The sequence below is a fragment of the Moschus berezovskii genome, chromosome X (genome assembly GCF_049115385.1).
Source record: "Moschus berezovskii isolate FMDL1 chromosome X, NW_MosBer_1.0, whole genome shotgun sequence".
Classification (NCBI taxonomy): domain Eukaryota; kingdom Metazoa; phylum Chordata; class Mammalia; order Artiodactyla; family Moschidae; genus Moschus; species Moschus berezovskii.
In genome coordinates, this window is record NC_142488.1 from 123,600,843 (window position 1) to 123,612,469 (window position 11,627).

The 11,627-nt window shown below is 43.0% G+C and overlaps 1 non-coding gene across 1 annotated transcript; it reads right to left on the minus strand.

Moving 5' to 3' along the window:
• Positions 1–10,533: 10,533 nt before the first annotated feature.
• Positions 10,534–10,606, minus strand: TRNAY-AUA (transfer RNA tyrosine (anticodon AUA)). The gene has a single exon. It is a non-coding gene; the product is annotated as a tRNA-Tyr (tRNA).
• Between the last annotated feature and the right edge of the window lie 1,021 nt (positions 10,607–11,627).

Genomic DNA, 11,627 nt, shown 5'->3' on the forward strand with positions numbered 1-11,627 from the left:
AATAAATAAATTAAAAACAAAAAAAAATAAACCAAGTAAGGTAGAGGGTATAAGAATAGATTAGTTAAGTCTCAGGAGCAGATATAGGGCATAGGGAGAGAAATTTGTTTGGCAAAGCTGAATGAAACCCAGTCCAGAGCTTGGCATTGCCAGTCCTTTTTTGCTTGCATCTTTCTCCCACAGAGAAGCTCTGAGCAGCATTTTCTCTGCTTACTTAGGAAACCAATTGTCTTTCTTCACATCTATTGTCTGGTTAAAGATGTTAAGGAAAGCACAGAACATTCTGAAGGGCATCAGAGGGGTAGTTTTAGACCTCCTAACGTGACACAAGTTGAAGTAATAACTTATCTTGTGTTTGTAGTTTTCAAAATGCTTTTTCATACAAGGTAGAATTTATTAGCCCCATTATATAGAAAAGGACATTGAAACTTATAGTCTGACTTGCTGAAGATTGTATAGCTGTTCATCCTTGGGATTGGGTCTTGAATTCAAGTCTAGCTGGCAGAACATCTAAACGTTGGTTATATTATTATATTAGAATTTAAAAATTCTCATGCTCATGGACATGCCTGGATTATTCTTGTGTGGGAGTGGGGAGTGGTAGGGAGTGGAGAGGGTAGAGAGGAGGAGGTGGAATAATGATTAACTCTCCTTGAGGGGAAAATGGTCCCTGTTAATGCATTTAGATTGAATGAAAGAGTTGTCAGGGCAAGGGCCAAATAGCGATTAGATCTTTTTCCCTCCGAGTAATCTCCATTCAGGGCCACATAAATTAGAATCCTGAGGGGAGGAACTGTGAAGCAACAAACCCTTTAGTCTCTCTCCCAACTAGTCAGACACTTTGAATGAGAGAATCTGGATGGAGTTTATGTGAAGGCTTAGGTTTGTAGCTTAAAGGCAGATGTGGTGAATTTGAAGAAGGCTCAGAGGAGTTGATAAAAGGATTGCAGAATAGAGGTTGAATTAAAAAGGTTGAAAGGACTGGAATTGTTCTACTTGAGACTTGCCTACCTCTTGCATCATCCCTCATAACTTCCTGATTGCAGTTTGTGTTTCTGAGGTACTGAAATGCTTATGGCATTTTACATCCCTCCCCACATTTCTACGGCATTTCTCACACCATGTCTGTGTATCACGTTGTCCAATTTGCTCAGTTCAGTCGCTCAGTCATGTCCGACTCTTTGCGACCCCATGAATCACAGCACGCCAGGCCTCTCTGTCCATCACCAACTCCCGGAGTTCACTCAAACCTCATGTCCATCGAGTCGGTGATGCCATCCAGCCATCTCATTCTCTGTAGTCCCCGTCTCCTCCCGCCCCCAATCCATCCCAGCATCAGAGTCTTTTCCAGTGAGTCAACTCGTCACATGAGGTGGCCAAAGTATTGGAGTTTCAGCTTTAGCATCAGTCCTTCCAATGAACACCCAGGATTGATCTCCTTTAGAATGGACTGGTTGGCTCTCCTTACAGTCCAAGGGGCTCTCAAGAGTCTTCTCCAGCACCACAGTTCAAAAGCATCAATTCTTCAACGATCAGCTTTCTTCACAGTCCAACTCTCACATCCATACATGACCACGGGAAAAACCATAGCCTTGACTAGACGGACCTTGGTTGGCAAAGTAATGTCTCTGCTTTTTAATATACTATCTAGTTTGGTCATAACGTTCCTTCCAAGGAGTAGGCGTCTTTTAATTTCATGGCTGCAATCAGCATCTGCAGTGATTCTGGAGCCCAAAATAATAAAGTCTGACACCGTTTCCACTGTTTCCCCATCTATTTCCCATGAAGTGATGGGACCAGATGCCATGATCTTTGTTTTCTGAATGTTGAGCTTCAAGCCAACCTTTTCACTCTCCTCTTTCACTTTCATCAAGAGGCCTTTGAGTTCCTCTTCACTTTCTGCCATAAGGGTGGTGTCATCTGCATATCTGAGGTTATTGATATTTCTCCTGGCAATCTTGATTCCAGCTTGTGCTTCTTCCAGCCCAGCATTCTTCATGATGTACTCTACATATAAGTTAAATAAGCAGGGTGACAATATACAACCTTGACATACTCCTTTTCCTATTTGGAACCAGTCTGTTGTTCCATGTCCAGTTCTAACTGTTGCTTCCTGACCTGCATACAGGTTTCTCAAGAGGCCGGTCAGGTGGTCCAATTTGCTTAGGATGTCCTTTCTCCACATACCCAGACTTTACTAAGAGTCTGCACTTAATGAACTCTTACTTGGTATCTAGGACTCTGCTAAATATTTTAGAGGCAGTGATTCATTTCATCCTCATAGAAACCTTCTGAGGTAGACAGTGTTGCCTCCATTTTCCATATAAGTGAACAGGGTTCAGAGAAGTGTGGTAACTTGCCCAAGGCCACACAGTTGAATCCAGATATTTCTGATACCAAAGTCTGGCTGCCTATGTTAGTCTGGGTCTTCTGAGAAGCAGAAACCAATATGGGATTAAATGTGCAAAAATCTCATTAGGGAAGACCAGTATGAGAGAAACTGGGAAGGTTGAGAGGTATCAGGCTGAGATACAAATCTGAGCCCTGTTGGAAAGAGAGGGAAAGATCTGGTAGGAATATCCTAGATTGCCAGGTAGTCAAAGAGATTCAGAGAGGCCTTCACCATTTTCTTGAGCCAAAGTCTCGTGTTGGATTCCTGTATCTCCCCCAAAACAGGTCTGTCTTACTGTTCCTGATGGCCTTAGTCTCTTCACTAGAGATAGCCTGTGGAAGTGCAGCCTTGAGCACATTCAGTGATGAATTTCAGAATACAGCACCTCAGGCCTTTGATCAAATTATTCTCCTTGTAGTTCAATATCACCTGGGCTAATTTTGTCCCTCCAGGGGACATTTGACAACACCTGGGGCATTTTTGATTGCCACAAGTTGGAGGAGGGTGCTCCTGACATCCAGTGGGTAGAGGCCAGGAAGGCTGCTCAACATCCTGCAGCAAAGAATGATGTAGTCTAAAATACCAATAGTGCTGAGGTTGAGAAAGGCTGCTTAGTGAAAAGCCTGCAAAGACCATTCTCTTGGCCTCTGTGATTCTTCCCTTCTCCATCATACTGCCTCTGTTGTTGTCATGTCTGACTCTTTTGCAACCCCACGGACTGTAGCCCTCCAGGCTCCCCTGTCCATGGGATTCTTCAGGCAAGAATACTGGTTTGATATTTCTGATGAATTCTTTACCACTGAGCCACAGGGAAGCCCCATATTGCCTCTACCAGCAAGCTTTCTCTGTCTTACCCTCACTCCTTTAGGTGCTCTTCCTCTCCTGCTCTTACAGCGTTCTTCAGATATGCATCATAGTTCTTATCAAACTGCATTATTGTTGCATGTTTACTTATCTATGGACTGTGAGAACCTTGAAAGCTCTGAGCTGTTTAGTGGCAAATGTAGTAGTATATGACATGATGTCACATAGCTCCTTTTCAGAACCCATTTACCCTAGTAGCTCCCATAACTCTCTGCTTAATGCTCACCAATATGGCAAATCCCCTTCTGAACGTTTTCACTTGAATGTCCTATAGTAGCTCAAACTCAACATACAGTAATAAAATGTATGCTGCTGCTGCTTAGTTGCTTCAGTCATGTCCGACTCTGTGTGGCCCTGTGGATTGTAGCCCAGCTCTGTCCATGGGATTCTCAAAGCAAGAACACTGGAGTGGGTTGCCATGCCCTCCTCCAGGGGATCTTCCCAACCCAGGGATCGAATCCAGGTCTCCTGCATTGCGGGCAGATTCTTTACCACTGAGCTACCAGGGAAGCCCAATATAATGTATAGGCCTCCTCAAACCTGACTTTCTTCTTATGTTATCTTCATTTGTGAATGGCCCCATAATTTATCCAAATATTGAAACTAGAAACTTTGGAGTCATATCTTTTTCTTCATCTACCCAATATCCCTAAATCACTAAATCCTCCCCAAAATTTTACTTTTATTCATATCTCTCAAATCTTCCCTCTTTACTCCATTCCCAGAACTATTGCCTAAACACTGACTCTCATCACTTCCTTTCTGCATGATTGCAAGAGTCTTTGAACTCATCACCCTGCTACCACTCTTTCCACACATCCCCTTCAAATTTACACTTGACACTGCTGCCAGAGTGATAAGTCTTGCACATCTGAGCATATTATCTTCTGGCTTGAAATACTTCAAGGGCTTCTTGTGATCTTCAGGATAAAGTCCAAACTTCTTATCACAGTGCACATGACTTTCATGACCTGGACCCCTGCCTGGCCTTCCAATCTTGTTTCCCATCACTTCCTCACACAAACCTTTGCCTCTAACTGTTTCTCAACTGGGAGTGATTTTGCCCCCTGAGGAACATCTGGCAATAACTGGAGACATTTTTGGTTGTTGCAACTCAGGGAAGCAAGGTGCTACTCAAGTAGTAGTTCGGGTCTAGAGCTATTGCTGCTCAACATCCTATAATGCGCAGGACAGCCTCCCACAATAGTGAATTATCCAGGCCATAATGTCAATAGTAACTGTATCAACTGGACTTCCCAGGTGGCTCAATGATAAAGAATCTGCCTGCCAATGTAGGAGACATGGTTCGATCCCTGGGTTGGGGAGATCCCCTGAAGGAGGAAAGGGCAACCCACTCCAGTATTCTTGCCTGGGAAATCCCACAGATAGAGGAGCCTGGTGGGTTACAGTCCATGGGGTCACAATAAATTGGAGATGACTTAGTGACTAAACAACAACAACAAACTGTATCAACTACCTATAATTCCTTGGAAACAGCATGCTGGTTTCACCAGCCTGTGTCTAAAACATGCCTGCCTAAAACATGCCTTTCTCTTTTTCATCTTGGCTAACTTCCACCTGCCCTACAAAACTCCAGTTAATTCTCATCTCTCCTGGGAAGCCTTTCCGACCTCTCAGCCTAAATTAGATGTCCCTCCTTTGTGCACCCACGGCCCATGGTGCCTATCCCCTCAAGCACTTAAAAGATAGCATTGCAATTATTTTATTGTCTATTCCATAGACAGATTGAATTCCTTGACAGCCAGTACCACAGTTTATTTATGTTTGTATTCCCTGCAGTTGGCACATGGTACATTTCAATAAATGTTTATTACATGAATGAATGACCACATGATCTAAACACATGACTGCTCAGATCCAAAACAGAGTAGAAGCTATTCCTTGTCATCATCCTCACCATTTGTCTTTATGAGATGCCCAAAATATTTACTGTGATGTTTAGCCAGCAAACTTACTAGAAGTTGATCTGAAAGGATTCCTTCATTTATTCATCAATGTTTCATTGGTTATCTAGTAGGTGCCACTGAGCCAGGCACTGAGGACACAGCAATGAATAAGACAGACATTTGTAAGTTGTCTCAAGGAATTTACAAATCTAGCAGGTTATACATGTTTGACTGAAATCTAGTTTGTCTAAGTAGACCACCTTGGGGATCCCAGTTAAGGGTCTGGAAATAATATCTATTAGAAAGAGTGCTTTCCAGTCTGGTTTGATTTGCTTATAGTAAATTGACCATCTTGCAAATCCTTGCTGTAATAGGCATGTCCTTCCCCTTAGCAATACACAGAGTAAAAATGCAGCTAAACTTGCAAGGAGACCCAACCAGTCCATTCTAGAGGAGATCAATCCTGGGTGTTCATTGGAAGGACTTATGCTAAAGCTGAAACTCCAATACTTTGGCCACCTCATGCGGCGAGTTGACTCACTGGAAAAGACTCTGATGCTGGGAGCGATTGAGGGTAGGAGGAGACGGGGACGACAGAGAATGAGATGGCTGGATGGCATCACTGACTCGATGGACATGAGTTTGAGTGAACTCCGGGCGTTGGTGATAGGCAGGGAGGCCTGGCGTGCTGTGGTTCATGGGGTTGCTAAGAGTCGGACATGACTGAGCGACTGAACTGAACTGAACTGAAACTTGCTCTGTTTCTGGCCCTGAGTATTCAGCCATAGGACTGTATCTGAAAGGAAGATTACTGCTCTGAATAAGCTGCAAAATAAGTGCAGCCACTTGCTTAATTGGCTTTGTATAAAGAACATGAAAGCTCATTACATATCTTGTCAATTGCCCCCATCTCTGGAACTGGGGCAGCAATTAAATAATGAAAAGTTCACTAGCACAGAAACAGTTAACATTAACTATGATACTGGGTGTCAGGTGAGGTTTGGGCCTGGTATCTCTTTTCTAGGAGTGTCTCAAACTCAGTCAGCTACAGCACTGAGATATCCAAAGCAAAGGAGTAAATCATTACATTTTTCTGAGTGGATCTAATGATATTCATTCATGAGCTAACACTGAAAGTGAAAGCGTCAGCTTTAGTTACTCAGTCGTGTCCGGCTCTTTGGGACCCCATGGACTGTAGCCTGCCAGGTTGCTCTGTCCACGGAATTCTCCAGGCAAGAATACTGGAGTGGGTTGCCATTTCCTTCTCCAGGGGATCTTCCTGACCCAGGGATTGAACCCAGGTCTCCTGCATTGCAGGCGGATTCTTTTTCATCTGAGCTACTACAGGGAAGCACTACTAAAAGCCTTATTTTGACCACGATTGGAAAAAAATGCTACAGGAAAGGTTAAGTGTTAAACTCCAGTATATGAGCGAATGGAAGAGACAGTATCCTACAGATGCCCAGAGCAATTTCCAACTGACATAACCTTGGGAGTTATTATGGAGTCTTTGGGCGTCTGAGGAAACCTCTGCTTTCATCCATTTAACAAATATTTATTGAGCACATACTATGCATCAGGCAGCATGCTGTGTGCTAGCGATGCTGCCATGGAGGGGGCGGTAAGACAAAAACCCCTGACCTGGTGGAGTTTACATACCATTGCGTAAACATTTGGTGAACAAAGATAAGCTGCTCTGCGTGTATGGGAGAATTCCTGCTGGGTTTATGTTCAGCCTTTCTCCTCAGCCCTTTGGCCCTCTCCCCCAGGAAGGGCTAGTAATTCTTTTACAGATTCTGTAACTTTGGGGGGAACTGAACTAGATGGATATATCAAATCATTGATGAAACTGTCTTGACCCTTAGGTACAATTGGAGTTTTCCCTTAAACACTTAGCTTGCCTTTCAGGACTTTACTGCTATAAATGGAATCATTCTGGTTCTCAGTATCCATGATTAAGCTCCTCTGTTTGCATGTTCAAATCTTGAGGGTGCCCCTTGGGCATTTGGAGAACATTTAGCACACTCAGCAGCCTCTGCAACAGAAGCCAAAGTGGCAGCAGGAGTGCATTCCATAAAAGCAGCTCTCTTCCTAGAGCCCATAATTAGAATGTGTTAACTACATCCTCTTTGCATCTGGTACAGAGCAATTGAAGGGTGACAGAGGCAGAATGGAAATGGCACACATAAAAACGTCTCACTATCTGTAAAGGTAAGAAGTTGGTCTTTATTCTCACTTGTCCACTGGAAGTTAGGTTTTTTTCCTGCCCTAGATTAGACACCTATGGAATCTGCACTATTTTCAGAGCAAAGCATTCTATGCTAAACACCACAGTTCCTGGCACATCATAAGAATTAAAAAAAAAACACGACAGCTATCATCATCATCATCATGATGTTAGCAGAGAATGAGATAACTAGAAGTAAACACGTTGGATTGGGAGAAGTTCAGGTCTGTGATCTGATTTTGTCACTAAATAGTCATGGGGTATCTCAGATGCCATGATAAGAAGTGCAGTCTGGCGTATGGAATAGGGAAGAAGGAGGAAGTGGAAGGAATCTGCTCTCAGGAGCAGATTGGGGCTGGGGAGGAAATAATCAAGTTGCACAGTGTTACTAGATACGCAGATCCGCCCTTCACCCTGCTCTGTGCCACAGGAGGCGGATCCATCTGGATTGCATTAATGGGCTCCCTTGCCTCCTGACTTCTGGTTGTGTTTGGCACCAACTGGAGATCAGAGGGTGGACGGAGAGCGAAGTTGGAGTATTTATTCCCCAGGCTCTCTTCTGATGGGCCGAGTACTGGCAGCAGCTGCTTCCCTCTGCTGAAGGCCACAGGTCCTATAAAACCACACTCTTCATACTGTTCCCTCTCCTTAGCCCTTCGGGTGGGTAACAGCTCCCTGCTATTACTATCTCCTAGGTACCACCCAGTCTCTTGTGAGGTTCCTACACTCTACTCATACCTTTATAAATAACCTCTTAAAGAAATTCTCCCAACAGTACTCAATTTGAGTATGCCATCTGTTTCCTGCCCAGACCTTAACTGATAAACCTGGGTGATTCTTGTACTATATCCCCAAACCCAAGGCATTAGCATCATCACATCAGAAGATGTCCCTCCTTTTGGTCCCTCAAGCCCCTAGCACAGTGCTTGGCAAATAGAAGGCACATGGTAAAGATTAGTTAAATGAATAAATTAATGGACTTTAGTGAGAAGAGCTGGGTGGTCCAAAGGAAAGAGTTAACTAGCTCAGGTATAGTTCTGGTCATCAGGAGTTCTCGAAGGGCCAGTCTGGCAAAAGGAGCTGCCTTATGGTGGGGGCATAGGATTTAGGGAGAGTAGAATCCAGCTCTTAGAAGAAGGTTGGCAGAAATTGAGCAAGAATAGTTTCTAAGACCCTAGTCACTGCCTGAGGTTCAAGATAGGGCTCAGATATGGGTGTTTAAGGACAGAAAAAGCAGCATTGCAGAGTTAGACTTAATCACTGGAGCTCTGGAGGAGAGTGTCCTGATTGATTGATTTGTAGGCCTGGAATCTGTTGAGTAGGAGTGAAAGAGTCTAATTCACTAGGCGGGCATAGTTTGAGGACTCTTAACTAGTCATCCATGAAAGGTATTTATTGGGCTCTTTATTCTGATTTTGACACTTACCAAACAATCTTCAAGACTTAACTCAGTTTTCATTATCTTCCTTCTTGGAGAGAGAGTACACAAAGTAGCCAACAAGTACCATTTTTTCAGTATAAAATAATGAGTGATGGTGGGTCTAAGGTTAAGAACGTGGGCATTAGAATCAGATAGACTTTTATTAATATAGGAATCCTAACTTGCCCAGCTTGGGTAAGTCCTAACCTTTCTGAGTCTTCTTTGTTTATTGACTTTTAAAATGAAGGTGGCGGTAGTAGTGTTCTCATAGTGTTGCTATGACTATTAAATAAGATAATTCATATAAAACCCTTAGAACACTTCTTGGCATATAGTAAATACATAGTAAAGTAATTTTAGTGCATCATTTATATTAGTACTTGACTTTCTTGTTTATCAGTCCCTTGGAATTTGATTGGCCCTAGAGCAACTCATAAAAATAAGTTTCTGAATCTGTAATACTGAGGCCTGTGGCCAATCTTCATGATGCCACCACAGCCATTCCTTAGCTGAGTTCTATGTCAATCACTAGCATTGGCCAGAGGAGAACAGTTCTCTCTCCTCTGGGCTCTCTCAGCTTTCGGTTTGTGCTTCTGTCATAGTGAGCCATGTGAGTACAGGGTGAGACACAAGAGTATGAGCTCAGATACACTTTTTGAAGAGTTTTAAAATAAAATTTCATTTGCATACATCATTATAGGATGTCAGTCTCTTCTGAAGAATAAATTGGGCACTTTCAGCATATGAGGGCACCTGCTTCTCTCCTCTTGTTCCAATCCCTGTTCCTTCCACTCCCAGACACCTGCCTCCTGCTCTGAACAAGTGTTGGAAAGCAAATATGGCCGAAATAAATACCATTCAAGCAGTGCCTACCCTGCAGGGAGCCCATAAAAGGAGAAGGCCCCTCTAAACTGGAGATCTGTTTATTTTGCAATTAACAAAAGGTCAGGAGGCCTGGCATAGAATCCAAGTGTTACTATGCTGTGTTAGCAAGAATTGCGGAGTTTGAAAGTTATTGCTGGGGATTTGGTATTTTTATTATGAATTCTGGGAAGCCAAAGTTTTCTGGGTAGTATGTGAATTATAGCAAAGTATTCTGCCATGGTTTGACCCAAAGTTAGCTCCTTTTTGGTGATATAAAAGGTCAATAGGTCATGGGAGCTCCTCTGTGTTACCTTAAAATGACCCCTTTTGAGGATGTAACAGATTATTAATCAGGAGCCATATCAAGGAGCTATGGCTAGGGAGGAGCCAGCTTTCAACCTTTGATTTAGGACCTGGGAATTTACAGTTCTCTTTCTTCCGCAGGGCCCTAAATTGGCTTGACATAAGTTTAACAGGAACATTTATTTAGCTGTGGTTCTTTTCATCACAGGATATTATGGGATATCATCCATTCAAAAAAAGTTTTGAGCACCTATTATGCACTAGGTACTGAATTAGAGTGATGAAGATACACAAAAGAATCAGAGGACCTTGTCCTCAAAGTACTTGAAGTCCAGTGGGGACACAGACATGAAAACAGAAATGCAGTAAGTTGTTATGTGTGATGTGATGGAGTGTGTACCAGGGCACAGTGAGACCAAAAGGAAAGAAAGTGAAGTTGCTTAGTTGTGTCCGATTCTTTGCGACCCCATGGGCTGTAGCCTACCATGCTCCTCCGTCCATGGGATTTTCCAGGCGAGAATACTGGAGTGGGCTGCCATTTCCTTCTCCAGAGGATCTTCCCGACCCAGGGATCAAACCTGGGTCTCCTGCGTTATAGGCAGATGCTTTACCGTCTGAGCCACCAGGAAAGTCCAACCAAAAGGAAAGAGTGTCCCAACGTAGCCAGGGGAAGAGTGAGAGACAGGAAAGACTTCATAGAGGAGGTAGTGTATTTCAATTGCATGAGCAAAAAAGCATCTTTTAAATGAGAGAAGTGCCTCCCTAAGATTTGCTTCATTGTTGCATTGGCCGCAGATTCACTGATCCTGCATTTACTTTAGCCCTCTTCTATTGGCTTGTATCTACTTGTACTTTGAAAATTGGTTTTGAAGTCTTAATTGTAAGATTGTGCATTTCAAATTCTTTGCCTTCACCTTCGAAGCTAAAGCGCTTATGCTCCTCTATCCCTCAGTTAATGCATATATTACGTTGGTTAACAATGGAACATTTCTGTACTACGTGTGTCATCTCAGGCCGGAAACTTCTTGGAAGGGGAATCCCTTTGTTGCTATAAGCTGCTTGCCTCGTAAGCTTTTAAAGCTTATTACATGAGGTGCATGCTGGGAGGTAAGGGATGATAAAGTATTTGGCCTCAAAACCCAGTTCAGGATACTTTCATCTTAGCACCAAACTACCTCAAACCCTCAGTCACATGTCTTACCTGCTGCTAGCCAGGTAAGCGCCTATCACCAAGCCTTAACACTCCCTTTCTATTGATGAGACTCAGAACCAGAGCAGCATCATTGCTTCTTTTTTATTCCTGGGGCTCTCAAAATGCTTTTTCAATAGCAAGTCATAATTCTTGTCATATAGGAAACAAATATCAATACAACTGTCAATTGACATATGTGTGTGTATGTATGTGTGAATACACACATATATAAAACCAAAGACCTATGTAAAACTTCTGAACCTGGCTTAATGTCTTTCTGGGAAACTCCAGCTACTGCACACAGACTAGAACCCTTGGCATGATAGGCTCCCACAGGCTTTAGAGATGAAGTGCTCTTAATATGATTAGAAAAATAAAATTCTTATTTAAATATTCTCTTTACACATGTCCCTTAAATGACTTATGGCTCACTTTTTTTAAGCATGCACTTTATAGCC